We start from the raw sequence: 13,393 nt of genomic DNA on the forward strand, positions 1-13,393 counted from the left end.
AGACAATAGAGACCGGGCCAGTCATTGGAAGGACTGGTTTCCCCCGTGTCTCCTCTTTATTCTATTTTCTGGCTGAATTCCCATCTGGGGCGTGGAGGCTCGCCATGTCCACTAACTTGCCCCGGCTTCTAAGATCCATGTGAGAGGGAGCCCAAGCTGGGGCACCCCCCACTATTCAAGAGGATGCTGGTGGCCTAACGTAGATGGTGCAAGCTCCTTGTCTGGAACTTTATTGGCTTTCCACATAAACCAAGTTATTCAGCCTCTTTTCTCCACTAAATTTTCCTACTACACTATTTCTTCCTAATCTAATCTTCTATTTATAAATAGATAAGTCTTTTCCTCGCCTATTCATCTCCCCTTCGAATCACCCTGGATCCACCGGCTCTGGACCCCGGCACATCTTCTCTTGGTATCTCTAATTTACTTGAAGAACTCTCTAGTCTTTCCCATTCTATTGTTTTCCTTTATTTCTTTGGACTGATCAATGAGGAAGGCTTTCTTATTTCTCTTTGCTATTCTTTGGACCTCTGTGTACCTGGACCCATGTAAAAGAATATTTGTAGTAGCAATGTTTAAAAAAAAACTGTAACCAACAAAATGGCCTTACTGAAGAGGAAGTGGATGGCCTATGTTCAATTTCAAGTGGTCTGACCTAATATCTTGTTTTAAATTACATATGCAGGTGGGAAAACTGTTAAGAAAAGTAAGGGAATTTGGGGGCCTTCCCAGGTGGCGCTAGTGATAAAGAACTCGCCTGCCAATGCAGGGGACTGAAGAGAGTGCGTTCAATCCCTGGGTCAGGAGGATCGCCTGGAGGAGGGCATGGCAACCCACTCGTCTTCTTACCTGGAGAATCCCAAGGACAGAGGAGCCTGGTGGGCTACAGTCCATAGAGTTGCAAAGAGTTGGACATGACTGAAACAATTTAGCACACACACACAGGGAATAATTAATACAAATTTTAGAAATATGATAACATCTAGTAGGGGGACAATATCAGAGTGGGGCATGTGGGATGGGGAGAGGAGAGGCATTGCTTCTAAAGTACCTCAAATAGACTTCCCTGGTGGTCCGGCGGTTAAGAATCCACCTACCAATGCTGAGGACACAGGTTCAGTCCCTGGTCCGGGAAGATCCCACACACTGTGGAGCAACAAGGCCCATGAGCCACAACTACTGAACCCGTGTGCATAGCGCCCTTGCTTCACGACAGGAGAAGCCACTGCAATGAGAAGCCCGTGCCCCTCAGCACGGAGCAGCCCCCGCTCAACACAAATAGAGAAAGCCCGCACAGCAACGAAGACCCACCACGGCCAGTAAATAAATCTTTAAAACAGAAAAGAAAATACAGGAGGAAAGCTAAGTGACTGTGGTGGTTTTGTTGCTTTTTTCTCTTTTCTTCATTTGCATTTATTTAAACATAGTTCTCAAAACATTTGAGTGAAATTGGGTCTCCTTCGGTAAGTAAAGGACCTGAAAATAACATTTTAAAAATGAACAGGCAGACTTCAGGCTCTACTACAAAGCCACAGTCATCAAGACAGTATGGTACTGGCACAAAGACAGACATATAGATCAATGGAACAAAATAGAAAGCCCAGAGATAAATCCACACACATATGGACACCTTATCTTTGACAAAGGAGGCAAGAATATACAATGGAGTAAAGACAATCTCTTTAACAAGTGGTGCTGGGAAAACTGGTTAACCACTTGTAAAAGAATGAAACTAGATCACTTTCTAACACTGCACACAAAAATAAACTCAAAATGGATTAAAGATCTAAATGTAAGATCAGAAACTATAAAACTCCTAGAGGAGAACATAGGCAAAACACTCTCCGACATAAATCACAGCAGGATCCTCTATGATCCACCTCCCAGAATTCTGGAAATAAAAGCAAAAATAAACAAATGGGATCTAATTAAAATTAAAAGCTTCTGCACAACAAAGGAAAATATAAGCAAGGTGAAAAGACAGTCTTCTGAATGGGAGAAAATAATAGCAAATGAAGCAACTGACAAACAACTAATCTCAAAAATATACAAGCAACTTATGCAGCTCAATTCCAGAAAAATAAACGACCCAATCAAAAAATGGGTCAAAGAACTAAATAGACATTTCTCCAAAGAAGACATACGGATGGCTAACAAACACATGAAAAGATGCTCAACATCACTCATTATTAGAGAAATACAAATCAAAACCACAATGAGGTACCACTTCACACCAGTCAGAATGGCTGCAGTCCAAAAATCTGCAAGCAATAAATGCTGGAGAGGGTGTGGGGAAAAGGGAACCCTCCTACACTGTTGGTGGGAATGCAAACTAGTACAGCCACTATGGAGAACAGTGTGGAGATTCCTTTAAAAATTGCAAATAGAACTACCTTATGACCCAGCAATCCCACTGCTGGGCATACACACCAAGGAAACCAGAATTGAAAGAGACACATGTACCCCAATGTTCATCGCAGCACTGTTTATAATAGCCAGGACATGGAAACAACCTAGATGTCCATCAGCAGATGAATGGATAAGAAAGCGGTGGTACATATACACAATGGAGTATTACTCAGCCGTTAAAAAGAATTCATTTGAATCAGTTCTGATGAGATGGATGAAACTGGAGCCGATTATACAGAGTGAAGTAAGCCAGAAAGAAAAACACCAATACAGTATACTAACACATATATATGGAATTTAGGAAGATGGCAATGACGACCCTGTATGCAAGACAGGAAAAAAGACACAGATGTGTATAACGGACTTTGGACTCAGAGGGAGAGGGAGAGGGTGGGATGATTTGGGAGAATGGCATTCTAACATGTATACTATCATGTAAGAATTGAATCGCCAGTCTGTCTGACGCAGGATACAGCATGCTTGGGGCTGGTGCATGGGGATGACCCAGAGAGATGTTATGGGGAGGGAGGTGGGAGGGGGGTTCATGTTTGGGAACGCATGTAAGAATTAAAGATTTTAAAATTTAAAAAATAAAAAACTATTAAAAAAATAAAATTAAAAAAATATATATAATAAAAATGAACAGGCAAAGTCTTTAGATCATCCACAACACAGATGTAGTGTTCCCTTCTTTTTCTCAAACTCTGAAGCACCCAGTTTTTCCATACAGCCTTAAAAGCTTCCCAGGGAACAGGACTTCCCTGGTGGTCAAGTGGTTAAGACTACACCCTTCCATTGCAGGGGGCCTGAGTTCAATTCCTGGTCAGGGAACTAGATCCTGCATGCCACAACTAAGCCCCAGCACAGCCAGATAAATAAATTTAAAAAAAAAAAAAGCTAGAAGAACAGAGTATATTTGTGATGGAATGTATTGTCACTTGTTGATAATTGAGAGACCATTATCCCCTTGTAACAGCTTTAAGAAATAGCCTTTTTAAGGCATACATTGTGTAGCTCTTATCTTATTCCCTGCTATATATAGTACAGATGACATAAAGGCTGACAAATTCACATTTATATAAGTATTAAGCATTTGCTGTATTGAAAGTTCTTTAGTTCTAATACTAGCAGTATAGTTACAGCACATAATTTTTAACATCTAATTGCAGGTACAGGCTTCCTTGGTGGCTCAGCTGGTAAGGAATCCACCTGCAGTGCAGGAGACCTGGGTTCAATCCCTGGGTTGGGAAGATCCCCTGGAGAAGGGAACGATTACCCACTCCAGTATTCTGGCCTGGAGAATTCCATGGAAGAGAAAGTCCATGGGGTCTCAAAGAGTCAGACACAACTGAGCCGCTTTCACTTTCGCATATATTAAGTATGGTATGTTTCATGGACTGCAGGAAATTGGCCATTCTTGTCTTGAATTTACTACTGACAGTCTAATCTAAACAGTTCTGCTAAGCGCTGATATGTTAGAAAGCAAAGTAAAAGCCTAACTTTATTGTTGCTTTTTGCCATTTGGTAGCATTTTACACACCAGCTTCAATCTTCAGAAACCCTGGATTCAGTAGAAAACCATTTAAATGAAGTTTTATGCAATAAAAACTTCTCAGCAGTCAAAATTTATACAGTAAAAAAATCCATGCAAAGCATACTTTTCTGAAAACACTTAACTCTGAACAAAGCAGCAAACTACACAAATGCAAAATGAAAACAGCATTTCAATTCCACCAAAAGTAGTCATCAAATTCATGTCAGTGTACGGCAAAAACCTCCACAATATTGTAAAGTAATTAACCTCCAATTAAAATAAAGAATTGATTTAAAAGAAAACGTAGTCATCATAAAAGATGTAAAAGTCACCTAACTTCTCTAAGCACTATTCACTTTTTAAATGGAAGATGATAAAAACTATTGTCCACAAACAATATCCCAACTCTAGGGCAAGTTTTAGAAAGTCTTCAACCTCTGGCTTTAATGGCGACTAAGTGAGTAGGATGGAGATCTGGAACGTGGTCTGTGTCCTCCAGGACTACAGTAAGGAGGAGGTGACCGTCCCCTGCATATCCGATCCCTGTCTTGAGCGGCTCTCCGCCTCCTCCTCCACCTCCTCCTCTGGATGTCTGCTACAATAGTCCCGATCATCAGCGCCTCCATCCTCCCCTCTGCCGTAGTAATCCCAACTGCCAGAGCTGCCACAGGGAGGTCGCCCCATGTGAACTCCTGGTGTTGGAGTATGTGGCCTTTTTGTTATAGAGAAATCAGCTGTGATCCTGTGTCCATCGAGCTCCATTCTGTCTCACACTTTGTCGCTTTCTTGGCATCATCTGCATTTTCAAAGTAACACAGGCAAATCCCTATTGAACATCTAGACTGCTGGTCACATACAACAAACCCGTCAGAAATTAGGCCATGTTTAGAGGACACTTCTTTAGGTCTCTTTCTGTAGCGTATAAGCACAGTCCAACACACCAGGACAACAGATGGGATCAGGATTTGCTGGGTTCCCAGCCTGACCCCTGCGAGTGGGCCTGGGAGGTGACTGTGGCTATGCCACCTTCCCTAGGCTCTGCCGTAAAATCCGCTAGGGGCTCGTCTGTGGGAGCGGGAGCGAGAGCGTGGCCTCGCGCAACGCCTTTGAGGACTTCTTCTGGATCGAGGCCTGCTCGCCGCTGTCATGTATGACTTCTGCTGCCGTCACCACTTGGCGTGCTTCAGTGGGAGCGCCAGCCTCTCGCACCTCCTTTGCAGAGGCTCCGCCACAGCCTTGAATCACAAACCACGCACTGGTTCGCACACACTGGTTCCCCCGCACAGGTCCCCAAGGTGCTGAGAGCCAGAACGCCCTGCACGGCCTCTGCTTCAGCCACTGTGGTGCTTCACAGGTGCTCACAGATGAAGGGATGTTCACGGCCTCTGATATTCCTTCTTTCTAGATGTGGAACTTAATTCCACCCCAGCCTTCACCACGAATGAGAGCTGGACCATGAATGTGGTACAGACTTAATAAATGGCGAGGGGAATTTGGCAGAAGTGACGGGACATCACTTCCAAGATCACGCTGTCGAAACGCTGCAGCTTCCGTCTTGGTCTGGCGCTGTCTCTCCACTGGCCCCCACCCCTTCCTCTCTCTCCTTCCCCTCCTCCTTCCAGACTCCCTCCCTCCTCCCCGCCCCCTCTCATTATTCACTTTGAGGGCAGTCAGCTGCCACGTTATGAGGAGAGGCCCATATGCTGAGGAACAGAAGGCCTGTCATCAATCCCTGGAGTGACCTCTGAAGCAGATACTCATTTCATCAGAGCCTTAAGATGACTGCTGCCCAACTATTAATAATGACTGTCAACTGACTGCAGCCTCATGAGACACTGAGCCACACCTACCCAGTTAAGCTGCTCCCAAATTCCTGACTCCTATAAAAATAATAAATGTTTGTTTTTTTAATCTACTAAGTTTGGGGATAATTTATCATGCAGCAAGAGATAACTAATACAGTGATCTTCAGTTTGGCAAAAATGCCTTAAAAATGACACAAAGAATATGAACTATAACAGAAAAAAATTCATAAATCAGATTTTCTAAAACTTAGAAACTTCTGCTCTTTTAAAGACGCTACAACAGGGTTCCAAACAAGATGATGCAGACATCATTTTTGCTGTTCCTTACTCTAAGTACAACTAAAACCCTGGACATAATACAATCAACAACCATAAGAGGACAGTCTTAGCTTAGGCTACTACAATAAAATACCATGGATGGGGTGGCTTAAACAACAGACATTTGTCACAGTTCTGGAGGCTGGGAAGTCCAAGATCAAGGTACTGGCAGATTCAGTGTCTGGTGAGAGTTGGTGGAGAGACTGAGGGTGAGAGTGAGCTCTGGTATCTCCTCCTGATCTACTTAGGGCACTTCCCACCCCACCATCATGAGCTCCTCTAAACCTAATCACTTCCCCAAAGCCCCGCCTTCAGATATTACCATGCTGGAGATTAGGATTTCAACATTTGAATTTGGGGATAACACAGACACTTACTCCAAAGCAAGGACTCGGAAAGACAGAAGGCAGACAGGCTACCAGATGGTAGCAGACAACTCAGAACAACCCAGAAATGGCACTTTCCTGCCTCACCAACACGTGGTCAATGTAGAATGAATAGAGAGAATTCCCCCCGGTAGCAGCAGGTGGCCCAGACTGAATTGCCTTGTAGCTGTGGTACCAGCAGAGACCAAGTGGCAATTTCTGACTCTAGTCCCCCACCCAACGGTAGCAGAAAGCCTACAGGGCAGCCCAGCAACAACAGAATGCCTGGGGGCACTTTCTTCCCCCACTGCAGTCTGGGTACCCACCTAAACCCAGCAGCAGCTGAGGCCACAGAGCTTTCCTCCCATTTGGTTAGCATCAGTGAAAAATGAGTACGAAGTTTGGTCTTCCGACTCAGCAGTAGCAGGCAGTACCCCTCACCCTCCAAACTAGAGAACGGTGCGAGGAATTTGGAGAGAAGAGAACCAGAGAAAGGGTGTCTTTAACCTGTATGGGATATTCTAGGCAGACAGTTTGTTTACCAAATGAGACACTGGCCAGAATGAATTCACCAAAAGGTTTGAGACCCGGGCTTCCACAGCAACCTTTGAATAGCACACAAAGCAAACCAGAATAGCATTGCAAGAACTCAGAAAGAAGCTGACATTGAAATCTCAGTCACAAAAATAGGGCAGGACCAGCATGCATCCTAAACAGGATGACTGCTCGAAAAGACTATTTAAACAGGACCCAGAGTCTTATAACGTAATATCCACAATGTCCAGGACACAGTAAATTGAAAAAGAAAAAATCATTTGTCACACCAAAAACCAGGACCAGGGAAACCACAACTGGCCCAACAATGCCAACCCTGATATGGCTCAGAGGTTGGAGTTGTCCAGCAAGGATCTTGAAGCAGCCATCAAAAAAATGCTGCAGTGAGCAATTATGAATATTCTTGAAACGTATACAAATAGAAAATCTGAGTAAAGAAGTAGAAGATACAAAAAGAACCAAATGAGAATTACAGAATTTTTAAAAAAAAGTAATCAAGATTAAAACTCGCTGGATGGGCTCAATAATAGATTAGAGGAGAGATATGAAGAAACATTGAAGACAGAGCAATAGAACTTATCCAGTCTGACCTACAAAGAGAAAATAGATGGGAAAAAAATACAAACAGACTTCAGAGACTTGTGGAACAGCAACAGCTCTAACATCTGTGTCACTGAAGTCCCAGAAAGGGAGGAGAAAGTGTGAAACGGGAAAAAAATTTTTTGAAGAAATAATGGCTGAATACTTCTAAATTTGGTGAAAAGCATAAACTTATATATTCAAGATGTTGGACAAACCCTCAACAGGGTAGACTGAAAGAAATCTGCCCCAAGACATAATCAAGCTTCTGAAAGCTAAAGACAAAGGAAAAAGCTCTGAAAGCACCTAGAAAGAAATAATGTGTCACATATAGAAAAACTATTCAAATTACAACAGATTTCTCATTTGAATCCAAGGAGACCAAAAGTAAATGGCACAAGATTTTCAAGTGCTGAAAGAAAAGAAGCTGTCAATGCCAAACGATATCCAATGAAAATTAAAAAAAAAACCCTTTAGAAACGAGGAGAAATGAAGTCTTTCTTAGGCAGAAAAACACTGAGAGACTTTGTCAGTAGCGGGTCTACTCCAGAAAACTGGCTAAAGACATTCTCTACACTGAAAGGAGACAACAACAGAAGGGATCTTGGAGCCAGAAAGAGCGGCAGGACAGCGAAACGAGAAGGAAAAAAACTGGGGGGTTAAATATCATTTTATCTCTCTCCTTATAAGTTTTAAAAGCTGTGTTTGATGGTTGAAGTAAACATTATAACATGATTCGAGATGATGCTCAATATACAGAGAGGGAATACTTTTTGTTTGTTTTGTTTTTTTCATTTATTTATTTTAATTGGAGGCTAATTACTTTACAATGTTGTTGTTTTTGCCATATGACATGAATCAGCCATGGGTGTACATGCGTCTCCCCATCCTGAACCCCCCTCCCACCTCCCTCCCCATCCCATCCCTCTGGGTCATCCCAGTGCACCAGCCCTGAGCACCCTGTCTCATGCATCAAAGCTAGACTGGCGATCTATTTCACATATGATAATATACATGTTTCAATGCTATTCTCTCAAATCATCCCACCCTCGCCTTCTCCCATTGAGTCCAAAAGACTGTTCTATACATCTGTGTCTCTTCTGCTGTCTTGCATATAGGGTCATCATTAACATCTGCCTAAATTCCATATATACGCATTAGTATACTGTATTGGTGTTTTTCTTTCTGACTTACTTCACTCTGTATAATACGCTCTATTTTCATCCACCTCATTAGAACGGATTCAAATGCATTCTTTTTAATAGCTGAGTAATACTCCATTGTGTATATGTACCACAGCTTTCTTATCCATTCGTCTGCTGATGGACATCTAGGTTGCTTCCATGTCCTGGCTATTATAAACAGTGCTGCGATGAACATTGGGGTACACGTGTCTCTTTCAATTCTGATTTCCTCAGTGTGTATGCCCAGCAGTGGGATTGCTGGGTCATATGACAGTTCTTTCCAATTTTTTAAGAACTCTCCACACTGTTCTCCATAATGGCTGTTCTAATTTGCATTCCCACCAACAGTGTAAGAGGGTTTCCTTTTCTCTGCACCCTCTCCAGCACTTATTGTTTGTAGACTTTTTGATAGTAGCCATTCTGACTGGCGTGAGATGGTACCTCATTGTGGTTTTGATGCATTTCAGAGAAGGCATACTTAAGACAATTATATTTTTTTAATGAAGAAGGTAAAAGAAACCAAGTGGAAGTAAGTTTTCTATGGTTTTATTGCAGTAGTAAAAAAAAGCATCAGCACCAGTGGCCTCTGGCAATTTGTGTATACATATTGTTATACCTAAGTGAAGTGAAGTCACTCAGTCGTGTCCGACTCTTTGTGACCCCATGGACTGTAGCCCACCAGGCTCCTCCGTCCATGGGATTTTCCAGGCAAGAGTGCTGGAGTAGGGTGCCATTTCCTTCTCCAGGGGATCTTCCCAACCCAGGGATCGAACCCGGGTCTCCCGCATTGAAGGCAGACACTTTTACCATCTGAGCTACCAGGGAAGTCCTTGTTATACCTAAAGTAACCACCAAATAAAAGTATACATGGAGACTTAAATCTATGATGAAATTATATTTTAGCTCCCCCTAAATGTTCAAATAACCCAGAGAAATGTATGAAAAACAGAACAGAGGACCAAGACACAGAAAAATATTAGAAATATTGAGATCCCTATGCCTCTTATTTGAATATGTACATAATACCTCCTCTTAGTGAAGTCTCTTGACTATTAAAGTAAGCTTTAAAATCACATTTATATAAACAAATCAAGATGAGATTCTAAAAAAATACCCAAGCAGTCCAGGGGAAGCAAGAAAAGAGAAACAAAGCAATGAGAAACCCAGAAACGAGCATAAAACAAATAATGATGTGGCAAATTTAAGCCTTAAAGTTTTGATAATTATTTTAAATATAAATGATTGAAGTAGACCCATTAAAATAGGTTGACAAAGTGGATTATACAAAACACAACTCATTCATCTGTTTGACATTTAGTTTATTTCCATGTGCTGGCTATTGTAAATAGTGCTGCAATGAACATTCAAAATTGGATCACTTGTAGAGATGTGGATGGACCTGGAGTCTGTCATACAGAGCAAAATAATTCATAAAGAGAAAAACAAATACTGTATATTAGTGCATAAATGTGTAATCTAGAAAAACAGTACAAAAATTATAAAAAAATAGTACAAAAAAATAGTAAAGAAAAAAAAAAGATGAACTTATTTCCAAGGTAGGAATAGAGACACAGATGTAGAGAACATACATGTGGACACCAGGGTGAGGAGTGTGGGATGGATTGACGCATATGGATCGCTCCGTGTAAAACAGTCATCTAGTGGGAACTGGCATACAGCAGAGGGAGCTCACAGCTCAGTTCTCTGTGATGACCTAGAGGGCAGGGATGGGCGGGGGTCGGAGGGAGGCCCAGGAAAGAAGAGGTATATGTATACGTATGGCACCGAAGAACTGATGCTTTTGAACTGTGGTGTTGGAGAAGACTCTTGAGAGTCCCTTGGACTGCAAGGAGATCCACCCAGTCCATTCTGAAGGAGATCAGCCCTGGGATTTCTTTGGAAGGAATGAGGCTAAAGCTGAAACTCCAGTACTTTGGCCACCTCATACGAAGAGTTGACTCATTGGAAAAGACTCTGATGCTGGGAGGTATTGGGGGCAGGAGGAGAAGGGGACGACAGAGGATGAGATGGCTGGATGGCATCACTGACTCGATGGACGTGAGTCTGAGTGAACTCCGGGAGTTGGTGATGGACAGGGAGGCCTGGTGTGCTGCGGTTCATGGGGTCGCAAAGAGTCGGACATGACTGAGCGACTGAACTGAACTGATAGCTGATTCACTTCATTATCCAGCAGAAACTAACATAACATTGTAAAGCAGCTATACTCTAATTAAAAGAAAAAACACCACAATTCAACTGCATGCTATCTGCAAGACACTCACTTGAAACATGACAATGCAGGTAGGTTGGAAGGTAAAAGATAAGAAAAGATACCTCATGCAAACATTAGCAGAAAAACTTAATAGAGACAAAGAGAAATATTACAAATTTAAACGGAATCAATTAACCAGGAAGATATAATGATTCTAAGTATGTATGCACCAAACATCAGAGGGCTTCCCTGGTGGCTCAGACGGTAAAGAATCCGCCTGCAATGCAGGAGACCTGGGTTCAGTCCCTGGGTTGGGAAGATCCCCTGGAGGAGGGCATGACAACCTACTGCAGTATTCTTGCCTGGAGAATCCCATGGACAGAGGAGCCTGGTGGGGTCGCAAAGAGTCTGACGCAAGTGAGCAGCTAAGCACAGCACAGCACAAACATCGGAATCTTGAAATACATGGAGTTGAAAAAAGAATCAGAAATATCCACAACCATAGTTAGGGACTTTAACATCCTGCTTTTGGCAATTGATTAAAAAAAAAAAAAAAAACTAAACAGGCGGTCCAGTGGTTAGGACTCTGCACTTTCACTGCTGAGGGCCTAGGTTGAACTTGATTGGGGAATTGATATCCCACAAGCCATGAGGTGTGGCAAAAAGAAAAATGAGTAGACGAAATCAGTAAAGACAAGGACAAACTGAGCAATGTATCAAACAGGATTTAACTGACATTTATAGAACATTCTAGCCAACAACAGCAGAGTACACATTCTTTTTTCAAGTGTCCACAGTATAGTCACGAAGACTAACCATATCCTGGATCATACAGCAAACCTTAACAAATTTAAAAAAAGTGAAATCCTATAGCATATACCCCCTTACTGTAAAGGAATTAAACTAAAAATCAGTAACAACAGGAAAATCTCCAAATACTTGGGAACTAAACTACAGACTTCTAAACAATTGTTGAGTCAATGAAGCAGCCTCGAATGAAATTTAAAAACATAGAACTGAACAAAACTAAAATACAACATATAAAAATTGGTGAGGTGTGGCTAAAGCAGTGCTAACAGGGAAATATATAGTATTAAATGCTTACATTAGGGAAGAGGAAAGGTTCATATCAATAACCTTAGTTCCTACCTAAAGAAACTAGGGAAGGAAGAGCAAAATAAACCCAAAGCAAAAGGAAAGAAGGAAAGAATAAAAACAGAAATCGATGAAATTGAAAATGGGGAGAAAAATCAATGAAGCAAAAAGCAAGTCTTCAGAAGATTAATAAAATTGACAAACCTTGAGTTAAATTGATAAAACTAAAAAGATGCAAGTCACCAATATCAAGATTAAGGAGGGGATATTGCTACAGATCCTGTAGCCATTAAAAGGATAGAAGGGAAGTATTATAAAAACTCTACACACCTAAGTCCAACAAAGTAGATGAACTGCACCGATTCCTAGAGTGTCATAAACTACTTAAACATACCCAAAATGAAATAGATAACTTGAATAAATTCTATTATCTATTAAAGACATTGAGTCTATAAATTAAAAGCTTCCCCCCAAAAAGAAATCTTCATGCTTCTATAGATTCCCTGGAGAAGTTTGTCAAAAATTTAAAGAACTAATTCTACACATTCTCTTCTAGAAAAAAGAAGAGGAAGGAGTACTTTCCAACTCATTTTATGAGGCCCTGAAACCCAAAGCAGACAAAAACCATACTAAAAAAAGAAAGCTATAGACCAATATCACTCACAGATTTAGATCTAAAACTTTTCAACAAAATATTATCAAAATGAACAATATCAATAGTACATGAACTGAGAACTTCCAGATGTCCAACCTGGATTTAGAAAAAGCAGAGAAACCAGAGATCAAACTGCCATTTGTTGGATCACAGAAAAAGCAAGAGAGTTCCAGAAAAACATCTACTTCTGCTTTATTGACTACACCAAAGACTTTGACTGCGGATCACAAAAAACTGTGGAAAATTCTTAAAGAGATGGGAATACCAGACCACCTTACCTGTCTCCCAAGAAACTTGTATGTAGGTCAAGAAGCAACCGTTAGAACTAGACATGGAGCAACAGACTGGTTTAAAATTAGGAAAGGAGTATGTCAAGATTGTATACTGTCACTCTGCTTATTTAACTTATATGCAGAGCATATCACTCGAAATGCTGGGCTGGATGAAGCACAAGCTAGAATCAAGATTGTCAGGAGAAATATCAATAACCTCAGATATGCAGATAACACCCTTATGGCAGAAAGTGAAGAGGAACTAAAGAGCCTCTTGATGAAGGTGAAAGAGGAGAGTGAAAAAGCTGGCTTAAAACACAACATTCAAGAAACTAAAATCATGGCATCTGCTCCCATAGCTTCATGACACAGATGGGGAAACAATGGAAACAGTGAGAGACTTTATTTCC

At 41.5% G+C, this 13,393-nt stretch overlaps 1 pseudogene; it reads right to left on the bottom strand.

The window, feature by feature from the left end:
- Positions 1–4,386: 4,386 nt before the first annotated feature.
- Positions 4,387–5,091, bottom strand: LOC138432414 (transformer-2 protein homolog beta pseudogene; annotated as a pseudogene).
- Positions 5,092–13,393: the final 8,302 nt, after the last annotated feature.

This window comes from Ovis canadensis, chromosome 2 (genome assembly GCF_042477335.2).
Source record: "Ovis canadensis isolate MfBH-ARS-UI-01 breed Bighorn chromosome 2, ARS-UI_OviCan_v2, whole genome shotgun sequence".
Classification (NCBI taxonomy): domain Eukaryota; kingdom Metazoa; phylum Chordata; class Mammalia; order Artiodactyla; family Bovidae; genus Ovis; species Ovis canadensis.